General features: G+C 40.2%; 1 long non-coding RNA gene across 2 annotated transcripts in view; it reads right to left on the bottom strand.

The window, feature by feature from the left end:
- Window positions 1–153: 153 nt before the first annotated feature.
- The window catches only part of LOC110361677 (uncharacterized), a 47,168-nt gene continuing 21,571 nt past the window's right edge, over window positions 154–25,750 (bottom strand). Inside the window, exons 4-5 of one of the 2 annotated variants that reach the window (XR_010474363.1) lie at window positions 5,072–22,084; window positions 155–4,458 (exon numbers count right to left, since the gene is read on the bottom strand). This is a non-coding gene — a long non-coding RNA (uncharacterized LOC110361677). Of the gene's footprint in view, window positions 22,085–25,750 lie in introns of both variants that reach the window. The other variant, XR_010474364.1, reaches the window with a different exon arrangement.

Genomic DNA, 25,750 nt, shown 5'->3' with positions numbered 1-25,750 from the left:
AATTGATTTCATTGAGAGCAGGTGAGCTTAAATTAAGCAAATTTAGTTTCAATTCATGACCATATATGGAAATGCCTATCAGAAGCAGCAACTGTTTCAGAACATGCATTTGCTCTAACCTCACCCTCTCCTGGGGTAGAGTAGATGGTTATGATGGAAAGGGGAGCTTCAGGGGTTTTTTGGTTATTTGAGAATTATACAGACGGATAAGATAGGTCATGACCTTCTGTGCTCTCCTTTTACAGTCTGCCCTTTGATCTAAGGGACGTTGATTCCGAGGCTTGCAGGCAATACAGAGCTTGCATGCAATGAGCCTGCAACACAGCAGCTGCATATTTCTGGCTCATCAGCTTTAAAGCAAGTGTGGGGAGCATTAAGATAGATACCAGGAACTGCAAGAGTTTCTACCACTATGAGCCAGGTGAACACTGCACAGCTCTTCTTTATGCATTATTCCCAAACTCTGCCCCCAGAACCCAGTGGAATAATGTGGATCATGGTGTCCTCCATAGTTGGACAGAGAGGCAGCACCCCTTGACTCTTCCTCCAGCTTCTTATGATCTTCATTCTTGTCATTCGTTGAATTAGATTACATAATGGGACCTATCATAATTTAGTTCCCCTCCTATGTCTGTGTGTCAAATCTGTAAACAACATTAAAGAGTCCTTGTTTGTCATGTTTGAAATACAGTAAATAAGACTAAGGTGTGAAACATTTTAAAGAATGGCAAGAAAACTATTTTATTTCATACAACATAGCCCCAATTATTTTAACAACTGCTTCTTGTAATCTCATAGACTTGGCTATGGTTGCACTTGTATAACCTCTACACCATAATACAAGAAAGATCTGCTGTTTTTACCCTTGCTGCTCTCATTGTGTGATAAAAATGTGATCACTAAAAATTCCCTATGTAGACAGGGCAGAGAGAGCTCTTATAAATGTTATTCTTAGGGTTGAGTTTCATTTTTAGATACTGCATAACATGATCTTTCATATGCAATTGTCTGCAAGTCCATGGGATTTCACAACCACTCTGCTTTACCTTCCATCTGCCCGTCCTCCAAAGGATTGCCATGTGGCAGGCAACTGAGAAAGTCTGTAAATAATTAGTAATGACCACCTGTGCCAGCACTTTTCCTGTATTTTTTTTCATTTAAAGACTGTTACAGATATATTAAGGAATGACACTGTTCATCTGGTACCTTTCGCATAAACAGACAATGTGAATTGAGGCTTTCTAATAAATGCTATAAAATGGATTTCTTGAGCAGAATAATGTGTTATCTATGGGTAATTTCCCATGAAAGTAGAGACTAAAATTCTGATTAGACATGGATATTATATTTTCCAGTATGTTTCTGTCAATGCACTGATTCAGCAACCATTTAGACCCCAAGGTCAGGGCTGCTCATGAGTCCCATTGATTTCAAAGTTGAATGTCTGCCCAAGATTAAACACAAAGAGGAATGCTTTCTTAAATCAATTTATTTAAGTCTGTATGTAAGTGCTCTGTTGAATCAGGGCCTAAAGTCAGCAACAAATCAGGAAAGATAATGAGTTTGGTCCAAATATGTGTATTAGCAGCCAAAATGCATAAAATGAGACAAGGAACACCATTGTTACTTGGATTTGAACCAAGGTCCCCAAATGTATAAGCTAAACAGATCTCTAACTTTGATTTCTTTTGAAGCTCTTAGCTTAAATCTGAATGGTGAGAGAGGTTACAAATGCCTGTACACATTGGGGTGCCACTTGGTTCTCTTCTGCCCCATACCTGGATCTGCTTCCCAGAGAAGTCCCAGTGTTGGCAGGAGGGACAGTGCCTGCCTGAGTTTATCTTCTGTAGGATGGTACAGAAGATATACCAAAACTCCAGAGCTGGGAAGGGCTCTGCACCCCACAAGCTTGGGGTTAAAATATTTTGTTCTGTGCAGTGTCTTCAAACAGAAGTTTATTTTGAGTTTCTGTATAAAGCAAGTAGAAAGTCATCTTAACAAACACAGGAGATTATGAATTTGACAGAGCACAATGTAGATAAAATGGTTTTAATCATTACCCACTCTTTTAATTACTACTTGACACATTATCTCTATTGTCCTTCTACAAGTCTCTCTTTTGAATGAAATATTAAAGGCGAGTCACAGCTGAATATATATGCAGTGTAGAAGGAAAATGGCTTTGAACTATTTGAAATGATTTATTGTCCACATTTCTTTATGAATATTTATTTACCATACTGAAAGCAATTCAATAAAATGAAAACATGAGGACCAGTTAACAGAACATTTGCATACTCTAACAGTTAAAAAAAAAAAAAAAAAGAAAAAAAAGGAAAGAAAAATAAGATGGTGCATTAGAATGGTGTTAATGCTGTGGTTTTCCTATTTCCTATAGTTCGTTCCAAATATTACATGTGAGAGCAAAAAGCTAATGCCAAGACTCTTAGAAATTCAGATCCTGAATAGGAAATATATAGACATCCTACAAATAAGTGTCCCTAAACTTTATATATTGCCATCCAGCAGGAAGTAAACATGTTTGTAGGGGTATTTTCAAGACCAGGGTGGAGTCTATTATTTTATTTCCATACTACTTCAGGTAGCTGGCTATGAAAGCTTGCTTTTTGCAGCAAGCTCATCTTGTTAGGACCAGAGATCACTCGTTCCCCGATACTCCTCAGAGAAGCAGTGGGTCTGCATGGCAACAAAAGGAGATGTGAGAACACTGACCATTTTGCCATGTAAAACCTTTAGTATTATATTAAAGCATGGCTACATGTACCAAAACCAGGATCACATACACAGCAGACATGCTGCTTTCCTTTACCCGTCAGTGGAGGAACAGAGTTTTTCATGGTATGTGCCCTCATTTCACCCTGCTTGAATTAATTTCATCGACAAAAAAGCACTATGCCTTAGACTTGGAATGAACTTTGTTCCTCAGAGCTTCTTAGCGATATTCTGATTCCCAGTCACAGATGGGGCCTTGACAGATTTTGTACTGATTTCCATGATTCCTTTTTTTCTTTATATTTTTTTTAAGCAGGATTGTCGCTGCTTGAGAATTCAAATGCAAATGGAGATGTTCACAGGCATTGTTTCATAAGGAAGCTCAGCTGGTTGGTTTTTAGAGCTCATAAACTGAATAGTGTATCACATACAGTATTTGGAAAACTATAAACTCGATATATAATAGTTCTAGAGAAGGATGGTTACAGCGGTAAAATACAGACTTTGGACAAATGCATAAATTCTCTATGCCTCAATTTTCATTTATTTGGAGCAAGAATGATAATAATAGTATTTATTTATAGTAATAATTATCATTATTATCTACCTGAAAGCTAGCTGTGAGGCTAATTCATTAATAATTTCAAATTACTTCATGATCCTCAACTAGAATTTGCCTTGAAAGTACTAAATATTATAATTTGCTCTGTATGCCTATTTCATTTTGCTCTGGAGAAAAACACACTCAATGTGTTGCTCTTTTTACATTTGTCTACATACCACAAGCTAAAATTCTAGCTGTTGAGCTTTTCTAGAAGTTAATAACAGGTACATTTTACGTTATTGTATTTTTTTCTTATTTCTCCCTCTTTTTTCATAGCATTTTACCCCCACCTACCCAAGCCAGGGATTTGTTACTGTTTGTACAAATACATACATTAAGACCTACACTTGCTATTTATTTCCTTGCCTGAATTTGGAGTTGGCAGTGTAACCACTCATCAACTCTCTGAGATCAGAGCTCTCTTGACATACCATTTAAAATGTATTGTGAGTGATCAGGGAGCTTCTTTAAGTTGTACATAGTTAGAAGCTACCACAGATTGCATGCCTGATTATATTTGTAGGTATCTCAAAAGTTTTTTCCTTCTGGCACAGGTCTTCCGTTTATTGGCAAAAATGTATCACTTATTCACCATTGATGATGCCCAGATGCATTTCCTCTGGTTGTTATCTGTTGGATAGCTAGACTCTAATGGCTAAAAATCTACATCCACCAACATAAAAGCCACAGGATATGGCATTGGTATCTTGTGGTTCCAATCAGCCTCCTGGTAGTTTAGCAGTCCTTTTGATTTAACTGTATTTCTACTGAGCTCAGCCTGCTTGAGTCACGCTGGCTGTTTCACATAGCATCTGCATTGTGTATTGTGATAATTGAAAATGCAACTTGGCCCAGAGGCAGGAGCACAATGAGACAGGAGTGGGCTGGGGCATCACTCAGAAGAACAGGGCAGGCAGCACCAGGTGGGGGGAACTGGTCCCAGCAGCGTCTCCGCCAGCAGTCGAGCTGGGCTGGGCGTCAGGCAGCTGGTGTCCGGCAGCAGCAAACGCCCTTTTGCAGTGACTGGGGGCAGCGGGATGCTGGGTGTCCGGGTGTCACTCCCTCTGCTGTCACAGGACCAGGTCTGGTAGCACAGACTGGAGGCAGGGTCAGAGGACCACCTGGAAAATCACATGGACAGATCAAAACCAGATTCCTGGCCATGCACTTCACTGACAGCTCTGTCCTGTGCACAAGCACAGCCCATTGCAGGTTGGTTGCTATTCCTAAAACAGCATCTAAGCCAACATGAGCAGAGAATGGGCCAGATAATTTTTTCTAGTGTGTCTGAAGAGTAACATATATCAATAAATGTCACTTGCTATTTGAATGCTCATAAGAAGAATTAAAACAAATTACTTTAATTAATTTACTAGAGTAGGGCACAGTATTTCTTCCTATTAGCTTATATAGAAAGAAAAAATGCCTGGAGTATAAAAACGAGACAATAAGAAATAACGAGAAAACAAGTTGTGGCATGAAGAAGAGAAATATTTCTTGCCTGTCCTCTTGGCTCTATTCATGAAGATTTCATCCAACAACCTCAGCCAAAAAGTAGTTAGTGGATGATTTGTGTGTCTGGCTGGTGGAAAGTCCAGTTGTCTTGGGAAGCTGCCTCATGGGCAGGAGGGTTTTCCAAGAAGCAGACAAGTAGGTCTCTGTGGTGGGACTCACAAGCTTTTCAGATGAGCATCACACCTGATCTGATGGAATGGTTTGAAGGAGTGGCCCTACCTTGTAGTAGCAGCCCCAGAATTTTCTGGTGTTAGATTGTCCCCACAGACTGAAGATCTACAACTCTCCATGGGTCATCTGGCATGGCAAGGAAGGAAGACCGATCAGTCCAGGAGACAGGCTGTCCAGCTGTAACATTGAGATAAGTTGAAACACTCCCCCAGTTGGGCCTCTCCCCTAAAGGTGTGTTTTTGCAAACAGATACTTAAACCCACTCTAGGGAGCAGGTTAGACTAGCTCCTGCCCTCTCTGTAGATCTGGCCTTTGCCTTGGCTGTGCTTCCCACTCTCTACCTGAATTCCTCAGCCACAGCAGCCCTGCTGCCCCAGGACCTGGCTGCTGAGACCCCATGAGACCCCCGCACTACACCCACAGCGGCAGAGCTCCTGCCCACCCCTCGAGGTCAGCTCCCCAATGTGCTCTGAGGCCTCATGAGGGGAGGGTGAAGTAGCACAGGTCCAGCAGGTGACAGTGGGAATATGAGCTTTTCTTCATGTTTCGGCTTCCTAATTTCTGCTGGAACTGCACCATTTTAGGGCTCTGTTAAGCTGTCTGCATTATGGGTGTGATTGTGTGTAATTTCTACTCATGGTGTAGTGTTAATTAATCATTATTTCTCAAGTTGCTTTAAATTCTCAGTTTGATCTGTTACTTTCCTCTCACTCTTACCTTTTTCTTCTTCTGTTTGGTATAAGGAGAGTCATCAATAGTGAACTGATTATAGGAAACTAATTTAGATCATCAGTTCAGTAGTAGGACACACTTCTTAAATCATTAAGATAAATACTTTTTATTAAGCAAATGTCCTACTCAATTCACTGTGGACAATCCCATCATAATGGATATTGCTTCTCCATGTTAAATCTTAATCTTCACCAATACTGAATGCATGATGCAAAACCATTCTAAAAAATATTGGCTCACTGTAATATTGCCATTTTAAAGCTTTCAGCCTTTATGTTCATTAATATGATGACAACAGACCCCTGGCTAATGAATTTTACTACAAATCAGAATTTTTATCAGATATGTATATGAGATCAAATCCATGCTAGCATATTATTTGCAGTTTTTATTAAAAAGTTAAACTAAAATTATTAGAAACTCTCTTCAGATTCCCTGATTAAAATAAAGAAAAAAGGTTGAAATCTAATGAGGTTTCCTTGAAGCATTTTAAAAGGTTGCAACAGCAGTAAAGTCAGCAGGTACCACACAGCAAAAGTAAGTATTTACTGTTCGGAAGATTAATGCTTCCTCCCCCAGAGTTTAAGAGTTTTACATTACATGGACTTTTAAGAGAGAGAGAAAGAGGGAGAAAGCAAGAAAAACACCAAGCCAATACTTTCATTGTCAAAGACAACATACTTCTTCCTGATCAAAGCCTTCAAATTCTGCCGCAGACTGACTTTTTGCTCTTGTGACCAAAATCTCCTCTCTCACCCCCAGCCTCTCTGTCTGTTCAGGCTTGGCTTTGGAAGTGCCTACCGTCAAAGAAGAAAGCCTGATTTCTGTTGCCTCAGTGGTGGTGGTGAAACCCCTTAATATTCCTCTGGCAGGTACCCTGACCCTCATGATCCTGATCATGCTCGAAAATGTAGGATGTTCCTGAGCCTTTGTCCCTGGGAGGATTAGCAGAGTTGCCCTGGAGCCAGCCTGAAGGTGTTTTAATAGGGAATACGGGTGGGCTGCACAGCTGACTTCAAGTTTTCCCTCAGGCTGCCCCTGCTCAGCAACATAGATGCAGCCATTGAAAACAGGAGGTAAAATGTGGCTCTGTCTATGAGTTAGAGCCTGAATCCTCACCATTTGGGAGATGATATCTCCAAATATCTCCATCCCTGAGATGGGAAAGCATCCAGATGGAGGGCACTGGGGCTGGAGACCTGTTCTGCTTCTGCCACTGTCTTCTCCGACTTTCAGTCAGTTACTTAAGCTGTCTCTCCATATTTCCTCTTTGGTCTTTCTCATGGCTCTTAACCTTATAGATTGTCTGAGGAGGAGACTGTGGCTCTCTGTGTGGTTTTGCTGTGCTTAGCACAAGTAGGTCCCAGTCTCACCTATGTCCTGTGGCTGTATCATGGTAAAAATAAATAAATAGATAATAGTAGTAACAATGGTTATTTTTTTGTATGAACAATAGTATCCTAATGGAGGAGAAGTGTCTCCTCTGAAGTGTTTTTTATCTGCAAGTAAGGTCTCTCTTTCCTTGCTCAGCTGGAGAAGATACTGCCTCCGTAAATCAGACAAAACTTATCATGTAAAATGGAACACATCTTTGATTATACTGAATACTATGCTGCCTGTAATTTACCCTTGCTGCTGCAAAGAACACAACATGATTAAGCTAAGAAATGATAGACTGAACATTATGTGTCAGAATGGAAAAAGATATTTCCTATCTAAATAGGAAACAATCATAAAAAAACAGTGAAAATACACAAGAAAATGTTTCAATATACAATGAACATGCCACCTCTCTGTTGCCTTATATTGTATTATTGCTCTGCTTGCTCAGATTGCTGCAGATACTTCTGCTGTAGCCTACAATATTCTTGATTTTTAAAAAACTACGAACTGACATGATTTTTTAATGATGTATCTTTCCTCCATAAGTGTGTATGTTCTGTTGCCTGCTCGGTCTGCCAACCCTTCTGTGTTTCCCTGGGTGAGTCCAGATTTTCCCAGTGAAATTTCTCAAATTATAGATGTGCAGTGTATTTTCCTGGAGCTGTTAAAAACATTGCTACTTAATAACGATGTTTAGCAGTACTAGCTATCACTTGTTATTAGGTGTATGCCAGGTGCTCGGCACAGGGGGTGAGGGATCATTATCCCCATTTTACAGATCGGAAAACCATGGCATTGCTTTTGGCAGCAGTTTCACCAAAACATGCTGCAAAACATGCAAACAGTAGAAGGACCAACATCCTTTCACATTTTGTTCTTTAGCATTCGTTACTGCCCTTTTTTTCCCTTTGATATTACCACCTGCAGCACTGTGTCCTCCCAACAGCATTACAGAGAATCATCACAGCAGACCAAAGTGCTTTTGCAATAACAAATTCAGATACCACAACAAACAATGCAAGTAATTTTCCTAATTTTGGACTGCAACTTTTCTGTGTATGATGTTTAGTAACTTCTATTGTGTCTCTGATGATTTCTGAGTCTGACGCCAATAACATGATACATTCCTATCCAAATTAGCATAGGATGAAATTTTGTGCTAATATTCAGATGGTAAAGTCTATTTTCTGTTTCCATATAGATGTATCTTCGACAGGAAGAGCAATTCTATAATAAGCCCAGGAAGAAAAGCCCATCAATTGAATTGGTATCGCATTACCATGGCAACAATATAATGCTAATGAAATTGTGACTGTTGAACCTTGTTTATGGAACTCTACAAAATGGGCTTCATAAAAGGAGAAATCTTGTTGAATAGTAAATGTTTCAAAGCATGGTAAAAACCTTATAACAACACATGTTGTGACTTATTAACTATGTTATCATCCTCACTTAAGATAACACATTGCTATTTGCAGGAACAATAGTACTCTCAAATAAATAAAATTATATAGGAAAATCTGTGCTTCTCCAGGTTTCAGCATGCACCACAGAAAGACTCGCTCACCTCCATGCCCCAGTTCACCAGATCAATGGCACAGGTGTGTCTCATCATGCACTTGTTACTGCTTGCTTAGTCTCAGAATCTATAAAATACACTGCTTCTGTAGCTGCAGTAAAAACCTTTTCTGTAAGACAAACGTGGCTTAGTTTATATCAAAATAGGCCACAAAAACACATTCTTTTAGATAAAACCCTACACAGAAACATGCTTTTCACTCCGCTCCTCTTTTCTTCCTCCCCCTTTGTCAGTTTGCTGCCACAGAGGCTTCCAGTGCAGAGGCAGGGACTCACCGTCCCAGAGGGATGGCTCTCGTTCCTCAGCACAGTGGTCCTTGCTGAAGGCAAGGTTTGATATCATGTCCTGCTTTTAAACAAAAAAATGCTGAGAATTCAGATTTTGTGACCAATCACCTCTAAGCATTTGGGACTCCAGTGTCATGTTTTATACAGCAGGATCTCATTTTTAGCTAATAGATAATTTTCCTCATTGTTTTCACCTTAGAAATTAAATGTGTAGTTCACTCTGTGAAGTCCATCTCCTAATTTGCAGGTTAATGAGAACAGAAAAGCAGGTGAACCAGCAATCAATGAACTCAGTGAGGCAAGGGGAATGGGAATGTGTGCCTATGAGTTTTTTTCATTAGTAGGCTAATAATACTGTAAAATATACACTGCAATAGCATTATCTAGATATCTAGTACAGACAATAGCAGACAACACAGCTGATTTTAGTGAAGTCCTGATCTACATGGCACAGAAGTCATCATGAGTCTTCACCACATTGGATGTAAGGGTCTTTAAATCAGGGCTTTGAAGAGTTGTTTTTGAAAGCTCCACATTTCATCCTATTTGGAAAAGGAAGCACTGTCTAACATTTTGTTACGCTCATGGTTTGTGGGAAAGCAATGCACTGGATTTCTGAGTTGACAGAAATATACTGTAATGTAATTTCACTTAATATATATTTTGCATTGGCTGACAGTTTTATTAAGCAGAACCAATAATCATCATTATTCTGTGTAATAACCATCTAATTAGAAATGGTCTAATTTTCCCTAATTTTAATTTACCTCTTGGACTAAGCGGTTCTAAAATTACTGAAGTGCCTACAGTTCAGATTTGTAAGAATTAAAATGAAACATAAGTCTTCAGAAAGCTAGTACTGATTGATTGTTGCGAAAATAGTGATATGCCAGAGCTTTGTAGGAAAAGGAAGTACAGAAAGTTCAGATTAGGAAATTACTACACCACTTATATTTTCTTACTGTCTTTGAATTAACACTTTCTTCACCCATTTTGCACAAACAATGATTGCCTGCAAGCCTTGCATGTATTCCCCTTTGATAAAGGAGCTGGTTAACAATCACACCAAAGAGTCCTGGTAAGGAGAAGCTGACAAGAAATATTGCTTAGAGAGACAGAGAAGAAGATGAAGACACCGATCAAGTTTCATTATGCTCCAATGAAAATAGGATGTAAGCTGTGACATCCAGGCAGATTACATATGTCAGGCAAGCAGATGTGAGCAGAAAAATGTATATACTAAATCTCACCTAATAGGCTTACTCTGTGGATTATTCTCAATGACCAAGACTATGTTAACTGTAGTTAACATACAGGATATAAGAGATATGTATTCATAAATGAATCTGGGGACATTCTCAGCTGTGCTGAAGTTAATGCTCTTTGATATACCTTGGAGCTTCCTAAAAGCACTTTGGGTGTCATATACTTCTACAGACATCATGAACAGCACTATGGTATATAGCTTTAGTTTCAGAATTTCAAAGAACACACTGTTTTCTCTAAAATGTGCTTGAAAAATTTTACATTCAAACAGCAATTGTGCATGCCAGCTGCTATAGTTGCTTAGCTACTTGGTTTGTTTGTGCCAGTTCTGAAAACACATTTGATCAAAAGAATATTGTTGCAGGCACAGAGAGAAGTAACCTTGTATGAAAAAAGGAAGCACTTTGCAGGTTATGTTATAAAATAGACAAATTGTCTAAAGGTTTTGTTTATCATACAATGTTACTCTATGTAGTTCTGAGTCATAACAAAATAACTGCTTTTTTTTTAATACTCCCCCCAAATAATACAGAAAAAACAGTCTCTCCTGTGGAAGAACTCTGCTTATGACATCTCTTCTCTCTGAAATTCTGAGCCTTTTCCAGCTGTAGTATTATTTGCTCAGTTATCAGAACACACAGTGCAGCAGCATAAAGCATTATACTATTATCCCAAGATAATTTGATAGTCTGTAAATGTATTTTCCTGCCTGTGGTTCCAAGCATTATGCTCTCACTTGAAGTAATGGTTTGCAGTTATCTTATACAATTCAAGCCAGCATATATCAGTTTCACTACGAACATTTACCTGCATGATACAAGCACGGCTTATTTGTAGATTGTACAAGCTCGACTAGATGGGTGATTTTTACGAGCCCGACTAGATGAGCAGTGCAATGGGATGCCCACCGCAGACAGCCGGCTTCTGCAGGAAGTGCTGCGGTGACTCACTGGTGGCTGTCTCCTGCCTGCGTCAATGTTATCACACCCGTACATCAGCATGAGTCTGCTGGAAAGGCTGAATTTTAAGTCTGATTTAAAACCACTGCCCTGATCTGATGTGGTTGGTAAATACAGCATGGCACTTTCCAGAAGTACTTACCCTGCTTTTGTCTTTGGACTCTGCCTGGGATGTGAAAACTCACCTTAAATTCCTCTTGCATTTCTGGAGTTTACCATACCATTCACCCAAATGCTGGAAACCAAGTTGTTCAGTGTTAACTGGGTAGTTGTTTCACCTCCAATGCACCGACATTTCAGGGTAATCCCACTCCTTTGCAGAACTTGTAAAGTTAGTGAGTCTGGACATGAGGGTATAGTTTTGGATGGGCTCAGCAGTCACCTCCCTTACCCTTGATTGGGAGACTGTGTTGGGAGCAGATTTACACAAGGTGACAAGAATTTACTCCTGGTTCTTAACTGGTCAGCAATGGATGCCACACCCCTTGGTGCTGGCAAGAAGGAAGTCTCATTAGAGAGCACTCTGCTTTCTCCATCCCTGGTGATGCTCTTCTGGGAGCCCAGGGTGAATTCAGAGGAGCCATGCACTGGTGACATCCATTGAGCTGCTTTGTTGGTGTGAAAATGTTTGGCAACACAAAAGACATAAAATACGATTTATACTCTCTCATTCCACTGTCAAAAACTCCTGAGTGCTACCCTGGTTCATATTTGATATAGAAAAAAAAATGAATGTCAAGGGAGTAGCTTGCAAAGGGCACAGTGCTGGCTTGGTGTGGTCAGCAGCCAGGGCAGGAGTTCCCACATCTGCCCAAGTGATGCAGGTGTGACAGCTACAGTTCAAATAAAGCAAGGAGGGACGATATCTAAATAGTCAGGTACTATTGTGCTGCTGGTTTCTCATCCCTCGTTTGATCACAGTATCTTGAATTCTGCAGTGACACTTCAGTCAGCTACTTTAAGATAATAAAAAACAAAACTACTTATGTTATGCTGAAAATCTTTAAAGTCCTTTATTTTGAGAGAAAAAACAATATTCAACTTGCCTTTCCAGGACACAGTGAAATTTACAAACAACAGCACTTAAAAAAAAAAAAAAGGCACAAGAATCCCAGTTTACCATCCTGATGTCAGTTTATGATAACATCTATGACATTAATATAACAGATTATGACCTTTCTTGGCACATCTGACTGACAGTTGTTCATGTATAACATGGTACTTATCACCTTGGTCCTTCCATAATAATAATTGCTTCAATTTTCCTCAGCTGTGTAGTCAAAACTTGTATTTATAATGTTGATCTCCTCTCTGGCAGAGTAGTATCAGGAGCTCCTTTTGAGCTTTATGTCACCTAAAATCTAGAGTGAAATTGAAGCCCAATTGCAGTAAAATACGCTATGTCTAACTTTATCTCACAGGCTGCATAATGGCAGCCCTTATGATTTTAAATGATTTACTGAGGCCTGTCAAAATGGGCTGTGTTTCTGTGTGGAAGTTACTGAAGTTCAGAAATGTCATTACTCTGTACAAACCTGAAAGATTTCAAGGAAATACACATTAGCTGGTGTGTTACGATTACTTACCTTGACCTTCCTAATGTTTTTTGCTCTTTAATCTCATGGTAGACAGAATAAAATATATTTTCTTCAATATTTAAGGTAAAAAATTGCTGTGCAATTTGTGCCTGCTTTCCTTGTGCGCCCATTTTCACTAAATAAGGTGTCAATATACTCTTTTTAGATGAGCAGTTTCACATGTATCATATATAAAAGGGGAAGGTGAAGATTTTCAGTGGTTTCAAAAAATGACCATTTAGCAAATACTAATGGTGTTTGGGTAGATAAAGGTATGCCCAGAAGGCCTGGATTAAACACTGAGGTCTGTCACAGTCCTGCTCCACAACCCTCTTGCTCCCCTGTTTGCAATGAGCCTCCAGGTCTGCTTGGTGGCTACTGAGACATTCCCCACTGTCCTCTGAGCAAGTGACCCAGGCTGGGGCTGTCGCCATGACATCTGAAAGGTATTCACTCCACAGGGTCAGGTCTGGTATAACAAACCAGCACGCACATCAACAGCCCAATTAGCCAACTTTATTCAAACAAACCTGGGAATTACATCAAAAAACTTGCACCAGCACAGCAGGACCATCTTCCCATGTGTGGAGAGGGCAACTGCATCTCCTTGAACATGACACTGTAAGTGCTAAAAAGAAACATGATATCTTTAATCCAGCTGAAGAATTCATATGCCTTAGAGCCACGCAGAGACAGGACATCCCCAATCAGAAGTGTTATGCTCCCACAGACAGTCCTCTCTCTCCGAGCCTTCCAGCCCTCGCTGTCACCCTGGGGCTACACACCAGTGTCCCTCTGGCATGAACAGCCCATGTACCTATAGCACAGCAAGGCAGTGCTGGCACGTACTGTTGACTGAGCAAGGCAGTGCTGGCACGTACTGTTGACTGCATTTATATTGATGCCTCTATCTTCTTTCTAGTATTTTGTCAAGAATATGACATGCTAACTTCTTGTTTTGTTTTTTGTTTGTTTGGTTTTTGTTGGGTTTTTTTTGTTTGTTTGTTTGTTTTTTAATAATGAACCAGCAAAATGACAGGGTAGCTGCATGCACGATATAGGGCACTGCTGTTCTGTTGGCTGACACAGCAGCACAGAGAGGTGCTCTGGAGGTCAGCTGTCATCTTCTGAAGCTGCTTTCAACACGGTGAATGAAAACAGTTCCTCAGTGACAGATCCTGAGCTAGCTTTTCAGGCTGGGTGCTGATGAGCAGCTATTTCCATCTCTGGGCCTGGTGATTAGTTTTATTCAGTTGAGAGACAAGTAGTCGGACATTTGTCACTGTTTCTGTGAAAAATGTGGGCATGTTTTCTTGGGCTATCAAATGGGACATATGGGAGCTGAACTCCATCTTTTACTAGATCTTGGAAATTGTGTCCTCCTAAGGCAATTAACTAGAATTATGTTCTTGGCTGCTAATGTTTGCTTTCAGATTTCATTGGCAGCAGACTTGGCAACATAAATTTTGCAAGGATGGTCTAATGGTGTTAGCCAGAGCCTCCACAATGCTTTCTTCAACCCCCCAGCTTTTACAGAGTTCCCTTATGTGTGCATACAGGTCCCATGGTTTCTGTCCATGTCTTAGCTTTCTATTTGAAAAATAAATGTAATAGTACTTTCCTGCTTCACAGGACAGATGCATTACAGATTGCACCACAACAGAGGCCAGGCAGCACCATTGTAGTCCTCTGACTCCCTGTCTCTGTGATGGAAGGTCCATTCTGCAAGGCATTTCTTTGATCCTTCCACTTTAAGGCAAAAACATTTACATTAGAAATTTGTCAGCTGAACACATTTCTATTTGTTTACTTTGCCCACTGTAGATATCTGCAGGCTGTACACACCTTTATCTATAGAAAGGACACCTGCGGAAAAAGGCGTTTTCCCTGTTTAAGTAAGTCATTTGATGTAGGCTCGAGTATGAGGTACATGCCCCCCAGCTGGTGTCTTCCACATGTGATCATTTCCAAATGATATCCTTCCTAAATAAGTGTGATGTACAGCAAACCCACACACTTTTAGCTTCTGAATACAACCCAGGATATAATCTTGACTGTTTGCTTTGCTTTTATTACCTCAATTATATTTATAATGTTATATAGTTATAACAATTCATGGTAGAAAAGTAGTGTTAGTTGTAACTACTACAAAAAATGTCCCAACTCTTTCTCTAAGGGACAGGCAAGCAAAATGTAAAGTATCTAACCAGTGCAGTTATGCAATGAATAACACATCCACTGTGGGGAAGAGCACAAGCTTTTCTTTGGTATATAATAAACACTAACATAAGGCTGAATTTTTGAGAGGAGGGGAAAGAAGGAACCTATTTCAGTGCACCAAAATCCTAGTACCATTTTATAGATGCACTGGTTAGTACTATTCCAAATAAGTAGTTGTGCATGTAGGAGATCACTTAAGTGGTCATTACCATATGCGACTTGAACTCACAAAAGGCATATCGCAAAGCTGTTTGAAACAGATGGGTTCCTACCCTCCATTTAAAACAAAATTAGTCCATGAAATTAATTTAGGGAGCCTTTGCAATCATTAATATATTGTACAATCACACACTTTTTAAACATATATGAAAGGAATTAGGAAGAAGAAGAAAATGAAAACACCACTTAACAGTAACTGCAATATTTGATGCTCCTTTCAGATAACTCGTTCTCATTTAAATGGAATGAGAAAATGCAAACCATTAAATGTAGGATTGTCTATTTTCACTTGATGTAGCTAAGACTTGTAACTTAAGCACTCTGGTATTGAACTTTGCTTTCATATCTACCAGACAGACATTCTTTACTTAAAAAGAGCAAACGCACAAGCAGGAGAGCTGAAAAATTGAAGGTGAGTTTATCCTGTATAACCAATGTATTCATGCCATGCTGTTTTATACTTTGTGCTACTACCTTTATTAGCCCATGATATCCTAGTGCAGTACTTCTTCAGACTTTCTTATTCCTCCCATCAGTTCAGGCACAGCGATCCATCTGCACATACCCAGCATTCAGCCTCCAGCTCTGACTTTCAAAATCTTGTCTTTTACAGACCACCAGGAAGGATTTTGCAGAACACTAGCTGAAAGACACTTATTGTGTAACTAATAAGGAAGGTTTAAATACCATTAAAATTCTGACTTGTACTTGAAAGTGCCATGAAATTCTGAATTAAGGCTCTGCCTTGCATCCCCAGTTACACAATTGCACCTAAGTGCTGTCAACAGCGCAGTGAGATCACAGGCTGCTGGCAGCAGTCGTAACAGTCGGGCATTTTGGACTGCTACAGCTTTTTGCTCAGGCTCCTGGCAGCTTTCTTGGGAGCCTGGTCACCAAGAAGGCTAGAAAGGGATGCACTGAGTAAGAAGTTTAAGCTCTGAATTACTCTGATGGTTTTACTTCACCATCTCAGGTATTGCTGTCTTTGAAGTCATAGCAGTTCCATGCTCAACTATTTAGGTCTCAAAATTACACTTACCCTTAAATTGTTGTCAGATTATGAAGTAAAAAGTAAAATAATAAAATGTTCACTTTTTAAGCCATCTGTTTTAAAAAATGGGGAGAAAATATACCTAATATTTCAGACTGTTGTTTTGAATCGCTGATTGGAACAATTTGATTAGTAGGTATCACGTCTATATGATGAGACAAAGGGTTTTCAGTTGACAGATGGCTGTTGTGATGGAATCTCAAAATCTGCTGTATGGATAGGAGTATACATTTGAAAATTAAGATCAAAAAAAGCTGCATAAGAAAAATCCTTATGATTGAAAATTGAAGAACATTGATCTATGTCATTGACAGACAATTGTAAACCTTTCATTTTACAGGAGACCTGCTTCCTAATTTGTACACAAAAATCTTCAAAGCCATTGGCTCTTTTCTTTACAGGTTTTTAAACTGTAATCAACTAGATATGGCATAAATATTGTTTAGATGTTGACTATGGGGCTAGATTAAGCAATACCAGGGTAAGGAAAAAGGGTCAGATATTACAGTAGAATTGCTTACAGAGCCAACAGCCAGCCTGCAGGGAGCTGCTCTCACAAGTGTCCATGCACGATATAAACCTCTCTTTTGGTGATGGTGGTTTAGTAACTTTCATTGCAGGTGCGTATTACATTTTTAATTGATTCCTAGCAGCACAATCTGTGTCCTTCACTGATATGTGTCCATTTCACAAGGTTATTGATTTTCAGCATATCTTATTAGATGTTATGATGAGACATATTTTTTGCACAGACTGATGTCTATTGATATTACATTAGTTCATGAAGATTACAAATCACACTGCATTGCGCTACATTTCACATTTGCTGTATCATGACAAGAGGTTTGTAATACTCACTCTGGGGCACATGAAGTGTCTGCTACCCATCCCTTGGATAAATAATTTAAGAAATTGTTGGGAAATCATACCTAATTAGTAGGATCTGCACTCAACAAGTGCCCTTTGATTTAAATTGTATTTGTATTTTGATAGGTATTGATTTTATGAGCAGGAGAGATGAATAATACATTTTGCCTTTCTCCATCACTCACAGCAATAACCTGAAAGAAATAACAGAGGAGCACTGCTGCGATGGAAGCTGCCTCTTTGGAGATCTGCATGCCTTTTCCTAGAAAACCCACAGGGCAGTTAAAGACACTCCTAAACTGCAGGAAGTGGCCTGATCCCTTTTTCTTCCATTGATTTGCTCCATCATCCTGGACAAATCACTCAGCCACTTGAAGTCCCTCCCTTTCCATCCGTAAAATGGAAACAAAACAGTCCCTCATCAATCCACAAATGGCCGTGAGATATAGGAAGAAAAGTAATAGCAACATCCAAGTGGGTATTATTCAGGTCCAGCTTGGCATCACGACATGGAGCAATGGGCAAAGAAGGTAACCAGCAAGTGAATCTTTCTGTGGGCACAAGAATGTGTTGTAACACACAGTAGGACCCATGGTGAAACCATAGACCGCTGAGGGCAGCAAGGCAGAGGTGGGTTCATGCAATACACCTGAGTCCCACTGGGCTGACTCTGACCTTGCTGCCAGCATTCATGCTTTTGGTATTTTGGCTACTCACTACCCTGGGTGAATTAACTGTACAAGATTCATTTGTTTTCCTTGATGGGATGCCATCTCTTAGAGTGAGAAGAGTGACCAAGGTGTAGGTTGTAACAGGTAACACGTGCAGGTTGATACCTTCCCGAGGCAAGAACCATTCAGTGCACAGGGACACAAGCCTGCTCGCATGAGTGACCGGGGTGAGGAACAGAAATAGGCAAAAACATATCCAAGATGCAAAACAAATCCGAAAATATATATAGGTATTTAGAAACACTGGTTTCCAGCACCCCAGCAGCTATAACAAATGCAAACTATAAGAGATAACCATAATTATAGAAAAGCTTTATTTTTTTTTCCACCCAGTATGCCAGCTCTGATTAGAAAGGAAAACTGTGGGCTCAACACACCATGGCATCAAGGCAAGCAAAGTGGCCCCTCAGCTGCTGGCAAACAGTACAGTCATAAGAAAAGAGACAATGAAAATAAAATAAGTAGATACAGTAATTTCCCCCCATAATATAAAACATCATAGACATTCTTTTAATACTAAGAGAAGCAAGATCAGCAGTGACAGCTTTAAATTTGCCAAGTGTCAGGGGAGGACTGTAAAACATATCCTACCCAAACCAAGCCAAAGGAGCAGAACAAGGTCTCAGACAGTTAGCAGGCTTGTGGTTTTTTTTTTTTTTTCTTCCATTTTTGTCATGATCTCTGTCCCAGTCTGGCTTCAGCAAGTGTGCTGAAGTAACTATTAGTGCCTGTTTATGTAGGTGCAGTCCACTGCACCAAAATAACTTTATGGTCTTCAAAAACCAGAAATTATATTTAAGGTGATTTATTTGAATATACACCTTAAAAAAAAAAAAAATTCCTGAGCAGACAACTAGGAGCTGGGACCTTGCAACTCTGAAGTGAAGGGATTGCTATCACATGGAAGAGCAGACGATTCATATGCATTTGAGTCCTCAGCCTCTCACAGGGAAGATTTAAATAATGCATGGTGGGTTTCTTTGTGATGCTTTTCCTTTTATTTTTTGTTAATATTTTACATTCTTTTAGAAGTATTACCTGTATGCTAAGGCCTATATTCATATAATCATGAGTGACATGCAACTTCTCTGTCTCGCCTTTCTAGTTCCAGGCAGATTTAGAGAAATTGAGACCTGGCAACACATGGCTGAGGTGCACAGGAGCATACAGCTGAAAGAATAAGAATGGGAATGCTTGAACATATTTTTTTTTGACTTTTCTCATTAAATTTTAATCTGAAGAATTTTTGTTGGAGCCTTAGCCAGTAAAACAGCACTTGTCACTTTTAGGTTCCCACGCAGCAGTGCAATAGTGGCACAGGGGAGAACATGTATCACATAGATGCCATCTTTCTTCTTATCCCTGTACCCTTCCAAATGCAATAATTCACCCTCTTTGGTATCTTTCTAAGACAAGCAATATTAATTATCTTGAAGTATTTTTTAAGAAGATAAATACTGGGAAAGTTCTTATTTCACAAGATATTCTGCTTTCCAAGTAAAATGCAAAGTGATTGTAATAAGTGTAATTTTAAAGCAATACCAGATACCTCCTGGGTAACTCATCTAGCAAAGTCCGATTCCCAGTGATGCCAATATAAGAACCATATATACTTTTATGAATGCAGAAATGGTCCATGAATCTCAAATACCATTGTACCCTCTGTTTTATAAATCTTTTATGTGTTTTTCTTCAATATATACATCCGTTTTGCTTTTTCAATCTCAGTGCCCCTTTTCAGCTATGCAGCTCTTTGAATCTTAATAGAAAACTAGCACCATGAAACCCAACATAAATGCTTTTAACAAATGGCGAAAGTCTATATTTCACCAAAGAAAATGTGGTTTAAAATAAAACACAGCCTCTTGCAACATCTAAATCCTGCATATTTTCTGCAGAGCATGCCACAGCTATTGACATGCTGTTTGTTTTATGTGTCCCAGGATGCATGAATTATTACTGTCATTCAACATTTTATATTCCTAGTTCTATAGCCTATAGCAACACTTACCGTTAGCTGTGGCAGACTATACCAGACCTCTGGCAATGCCTCTTATTGATCAAGCACTGCTCAATGTTTGCCTGCTCAGTAATGCAAAGACATCCTAATTCTCTAAGACAGAAAATCCACAAGTTACTGCATTTGGGATTTCTAGTCCTTTTAAGAGACTCAAGACACAAAACACAGACTACTGATACCTTCTCTCCCATCAGGAGGCAAACTCATAGGTGTCTTATGAGCTTCAGATACTACTAAAGAAAGTGCATGCACACTAATACTACAGAGAAAAGCTGATCAGATGCTAACAAACAGCACTAATATGCAAACTGGTTACGAAAGTGACCTCAGGAATGGAAGAAATGTTCTTCTGAGAGTCAATGGACTTATGGTGACAGATTATTAACTTCTTTAAAAAGGACCTAACCAAAGTGAGTAATACAGAGATCCCAGGGGCAGAAAAATTACATCGAAGGTGTTTGTGCTTATGGATTTGAAGGAAGGTGAATTAGCTCAGTGCTTTCTTGGGTGAAATTCCCTGAAGACAGTAAGAGCATGAGTTTATGTAAATAATAAAATAGATACTGCAAATCATAGGGCAGCAAAGAATATAATGAGCGTCTATGAGAAGACCCAGAGCAGTAGTGACTGGTTTCTGGGCTCAGCACACATGCTCACACACAAACACACATGCAGACACAGGCACACACACTCCAGCACTGTGTCAAGACAAAGGGAAGGTGACCTGCCCCGGCAGGAGACAAGTCCTGTCAGGCACTGCAACTTCTCAGAGCAGCACACCGTCCTCAGTCCCTGCTTCGAGGAGCTGTTCTATCACCTGCTCCCTTACCCCAATCCACACCCTTACCCTCACTTTGGTGCTGCCTCCTCCAGTTTCTCTCTCCTCCTTCCAGGGAGCAGCCATGGACACAGTAGGCTTCAAAGCAGCCGCAGCTTTGCTCCCCAGCACAGCCCCTCAGGTGAGCAGGTCAGCAAGCAACAAGGGAACCAAGAAACACAGGAGAGGAGAACCACACAGGGAGTGGACTGTTAGTGAAGAAACTTTCACTCCTTCAGAAAAAAAACAGCTTTATTTCACCTATTTTTTTTAATGTCCAGGTAATAGCTGCAAATAATGCCATTGACAATGAGGTTCATTAGCAGCATTTTTATCTTTATGTAGTACACCTTTATGTTGCTTTTTTTTTTTTCCTCAAAATGTATTCACTCCTTTGCACCAGCGCAGCTGAGCTAGATTCACCTGATACAAAGACTAGGAGGCCAAACCCTCAGCTGGAATTCAAGTGCCCCTGTAGAGCCCCTGATGTGGGGGGGTTCAGAGCCCCTCACTGCTCTGCAGTGCTGTGCATGTGGGCACAGGCTGGGAGAGGAGCTCTCCCATTGCCTGATCCTCCTGCTTCCTTCGCCCACCCCTCCGATGTTACTTCCACCCGAGGGGCCCTCAACGTCTTTGTTTCCTGGCTGCATCTCTCAGGAAGCATCATCAGGTCATGAACCATTTCCTCCAAACACTGACTGCATCTGCTGCCTCAGCACAATGATAGAGTTGCTCATACAGTCCCAACTTGCTGCAATGAAAAGACATGCTCCTTCAATTTATCCGATGAGCTTTTATTATCACTTGAAATACAGTGGCACAGCTCTGCACCCGGAACGTCTTCAAAATCACTTGGCGGCACAGCCACAGATCACAATTCCAGTTGAGCTCAGCTGAACACAGAAGGTGACTTCTGTCGCTGGAGCACTTTATCATCAGGGTAACGCAGGCTGGTAAGGCAGGCAGCATTTGAATAGTGAAGCCTCTTTCTTTGACATCCTAAGAGGAGATCATGGCTCCACAAGACTTAAACTCTTACTAGCAAAAAAAAAAAAAAAAAAAATATTTTGCTTTGCCAAAACATTATAATGGTAATTTCCTTTTGAATGGATGGAATTTAATCAACAGAACCATTCAGCTTCTCAGCCAGCTTGAAGAGAGCTGGTCAATGACAATGACCACTGGCCTTCATGTGGTCCCACCAGCCTACTTGAATGGATAATGCCTCTTCAGTTGACTTCTTCCAGGGAAGGACCAGTTTCCTGCTTCGACTGTGGAAATAGAAGGTGCAAACTCCAGTCTAAAGGCAGCTCTTCTCTGCTTCATGAGGCTTAGCCCACTGGCCTCACATTCCTGTGGTGACACGTGGCAGAGTCCTTATTCTAGAACATGCAAACCAACCCCCAGATTCAGTCACCCAGTCATAACACAGACAGGGGGTAGTTTCTGCTGGAATTCATCATCACTAGGTCAGCCAGAGCCACATGCTGAGCAGAACAGTCAGAGGCTGCTACAGGCACCAATGAGACTCAGTGTACTCAGAAGTGGCACAGATTGCATGGCCAACAGAAATTGTTGGCTCTTCATAACATAGTGCAATATGTATATGGTTTTAGACATATGTATATACACAATCATTTACATACGTGCTCAGTTACACGTCATACATATATATGGGTGTATGTATAGGCACACATTGTGGTAGTCCTAAATTTTCAGTAAAGAAAAGATGTATTGTGTGTGTCTGTGCAAAAAGATCACAACTCCTGCAGATAGTTTACCAACTGAAATGGGAATTTTACAGCCCTCCAAATCCTTACTTTTCAATCCTTCCGTGGTTTATGTAATTTGGGAGGAGTCTAATTTTGACTTATTGACATTAGCACAGTTACTGAGTAAGAAGGGCTAACTCCCACTGTGGTTTCCTCTGAATCCTCATACAAAGAAACAAAACATATTCTGTTTCTGCCAACATGCATGTAGCGTTTTTAATAAAATAAAATGTCTTTAAATAAAATATTAATACTTTCTATATTTAATTTGAATTGTAGTTCTGTTTCTAAAGATTAAAACCATCTACTGTCTTCCTATGATCAATAACCATTTTTTACGTAGGTGTTACTTCCATTATAAACATAGAAAAGCAATCTAAGCTACTAAAACCCTGTATACAGACACATTGTAAGAGCCAAACTACTTCATAGCCAGCAGACAAAAAAAGACAAGGACAGGTATGAGATGTTGCAGGTGTAACTATTTTGGGTAGATTAAAAAAAAACCTCTGGAAATTGGAGACCATAATCAAGCCTCTTAGCAGACCATTCAATAAAGCACACTCTGCCCAACCTTGCAGTTGGTCCCAGTTGTGGAGTGGGAAGCTGAAAGGGCATGCAAGGCAGCATGCCTGGTTTGCCCAGGGCCATTCACCTGGCACTATAAACAGGTCACAAAGGGGAGAATGGTTTTGTAAGTGCTACACAAGCATTACATCTCCTGCTTGCAGTATGGTGCACTTCAGCTGACAGCAGAAAGTGGAGGACACACATTCCTCCTCCATCTGCAGCCAGCTGGGCTTCCTCTCTGCACCTCTCTCTGCCCAACTCCTTCATCCCTCATCCAAGGTCTCTAAGATTCCTATTATTACAGTCTTTAAATCAATTTGTGTTAAACTATTACTGCTGTAGATGGTCTTTCTGTCTTCCTGCTGCTCAGTAGGAAGCAGACTCAATGGTGCCACCCTAATTAATGAAGGTTTATTTAAGAATAGTTCAAATCCATTAAAAACTAGTGGCTTGATCCCAGAGAGCTGCCCCCAAGCCTACAGCCCCCACCCAGACTGATCACTGTGGTGTCTAACAAAGTGCTGTTGGCAAACCTGTCAACACTGTCTCAGATGCATCTTTACATATATTAATTGCATTAAATTATTGCTACTGCACCAAGCTGTCTTCTGGCCTTGTTTCATGCCAAAATTGGAGGAGCTGCTTGGGACTCGGCCCTGCACTCCCGACCTTTGTGAAACTCTCTCTGTCACTCACACAGTGTCACCCCAAGTCAGACTACAGTGTCACTGTAGTCAGGCTCATACAGCAGCTCGTAAGCAGAACCGTATTTTTAACATCCCCGAAACAGTTACTGCATCATCTCCCTTTATGGCTTTCCTGGAATATTCTTCATATTCTATGGTTTGTACAAAACACTGTGTTTGAGATGTTAACTCTCCCAGTGCAGACTCGATGGGTTATTCCTGCACAGAGAGGAACACGTGGCTTCCCACTTAAGCAAAACATATTGATTTTAAAATTGCTTTGATGACTTAGAAAGCAATGCACAAATTTGGATCAGTACATTTATCAGAGCTCTGCTCTTTGTGTGAGGGCAGCTGATGTTTTTGGTTACTAGAGGGCAGTGTACTGTTCTCTCCAAAACACAAAGATCTACAGAAGATGGGTAGAATTCATTCTCAACAGGTTGGAAATGCTGAGTCAAACCCCTTCAAATTTCATCTAAAACCCGGCTTTTTACAAAGGCTTATTTTCATAAACACATCTGCTTTCACTGTCAGTAGTAGGGCAAAACTCCCCAGGTTGTTGTTTCACAAGGACACTATTAGTTTACTGTGTAATTAAGTTTATTAAGCTTTGGCTTTTTATAGGGTAACAGCAAGTAATTGCATGGAAACATGTATTTTCATTGTCCCCATCTGTAATTGTAAGAGGTCACAATGAAAGCAGAGATGATTTACAAACATGTTAAATCTTCTGGCATTGATAAGGGTGCATGGATTTAAGTCACCTGATTATCACTGAATCTTTGTATGAAATCACTGAACATATATTTTACATTAAACACTTAGTTCCTCTAAATTACAATAACTGTTTTTTTTTTTCCTTTTTCTTTTTGACAGTAACAAGACATCTGTCAGCTCTCCTTTTAAACAAAAAGAGGACCCACAGCTCAGTATGTTGCCATATAGGACATTACTTCATCTTTTGTCATGGTTCTGTAAATGATAAACCTGCCGAGATTTAACCAGGAGCTGGTGCTTACTCATGTTCCCTCTAGATTTCGGGTCAGCTGAAGGAGGACAAGCACCAGAGCCCATGGCTGGCAGCGGCCCTCTCAGCTGACCTGGGTGGCTGTTGGGCACCACAGAGCTGTGCCGACCCTTGCACTCTGGCCAAGGCAAAAAGGGAGAAAAACCTATTGGAGATGGCACTGCAGGAGCAGGGGGAGGTGCGGTTTGTTTCAACACCCTCCCCCCCAACCAAACCTTTAAATCACATTGAGCTCCTGCTTAAGGAATAGGCTGGAAGATTGAGACTGAGAATTAATTATTGAGCTTAGTCATGTTTATCCAGCCTTCCCTTTTGTTTTCCTTTTTCTACTCCTTTTTCCTCTCCCTTCACTCCCTTGTCTCTCTTTGATTCTCTTTCTCCTTTTTCCCATTTCTTCCCTTCCTCTGTTATTTCCAGTCATTCCCTTCTGTGCTTTTCCTCTCCTACTTTTTCCCTTTGCTAGGGTTCCCTGTCCCTCTGCTCCCTCCAAGAGAGGAGAGGTGGGCACTGCCATGATTTAGCACCAATTCCTCACCCAATCTAGGAAAAGCAACAAAAGAAAAAGGTTATAAAAAGTATTTTGTTTCGAAAACGTCACAGTCCTTTAGGACCGTGATTCAACGCCCTCCAAAAAAAAAAGAAAAAAAAAAATCAATGGCAACTTTTAATATGCATGAGATCACAACTCAAAGGTACCACTCCTTGAGTACAATAATGAGTCAGCCAGTTCTAGAAGCTGTGGGATACGGGAAACATTTTTTGTCAGCTATTCATGGACAATTCTGCAAAATTATTATTTTGCAGAAACCATTATTTAGTAAGCTCTACCACATGGACTTTGCCTGTATTCAATCCCCTTCTCTTCATATACCTATTCAAACACTGAAAATAAAGACCTCTCTTTACTTAAGCACATATTTCTGAACATTTTTAAATGCAGTAAACTCTCAGTTTTCTACTT

This window comes from Columba livia, chromosome 8 (genome assembly GCF_036013475.1).
Source record: "Columba livia isolate bColLiv1 breed racing homer chromosome 8, bColLiv1.pat.W.v2, whole genome shotgun sequence".
NCBI classification, from domain to species: Eukaryota; Metazoa; Chordata; class Aves; order Columbiformes; family Columbidae; genus Columba; species Columba livia.
The sequence above is the reverse complement of the archived record's forward strand: the minus strand, read 5'-3'. Positions and strand labels throughout refer to the sequence as shown.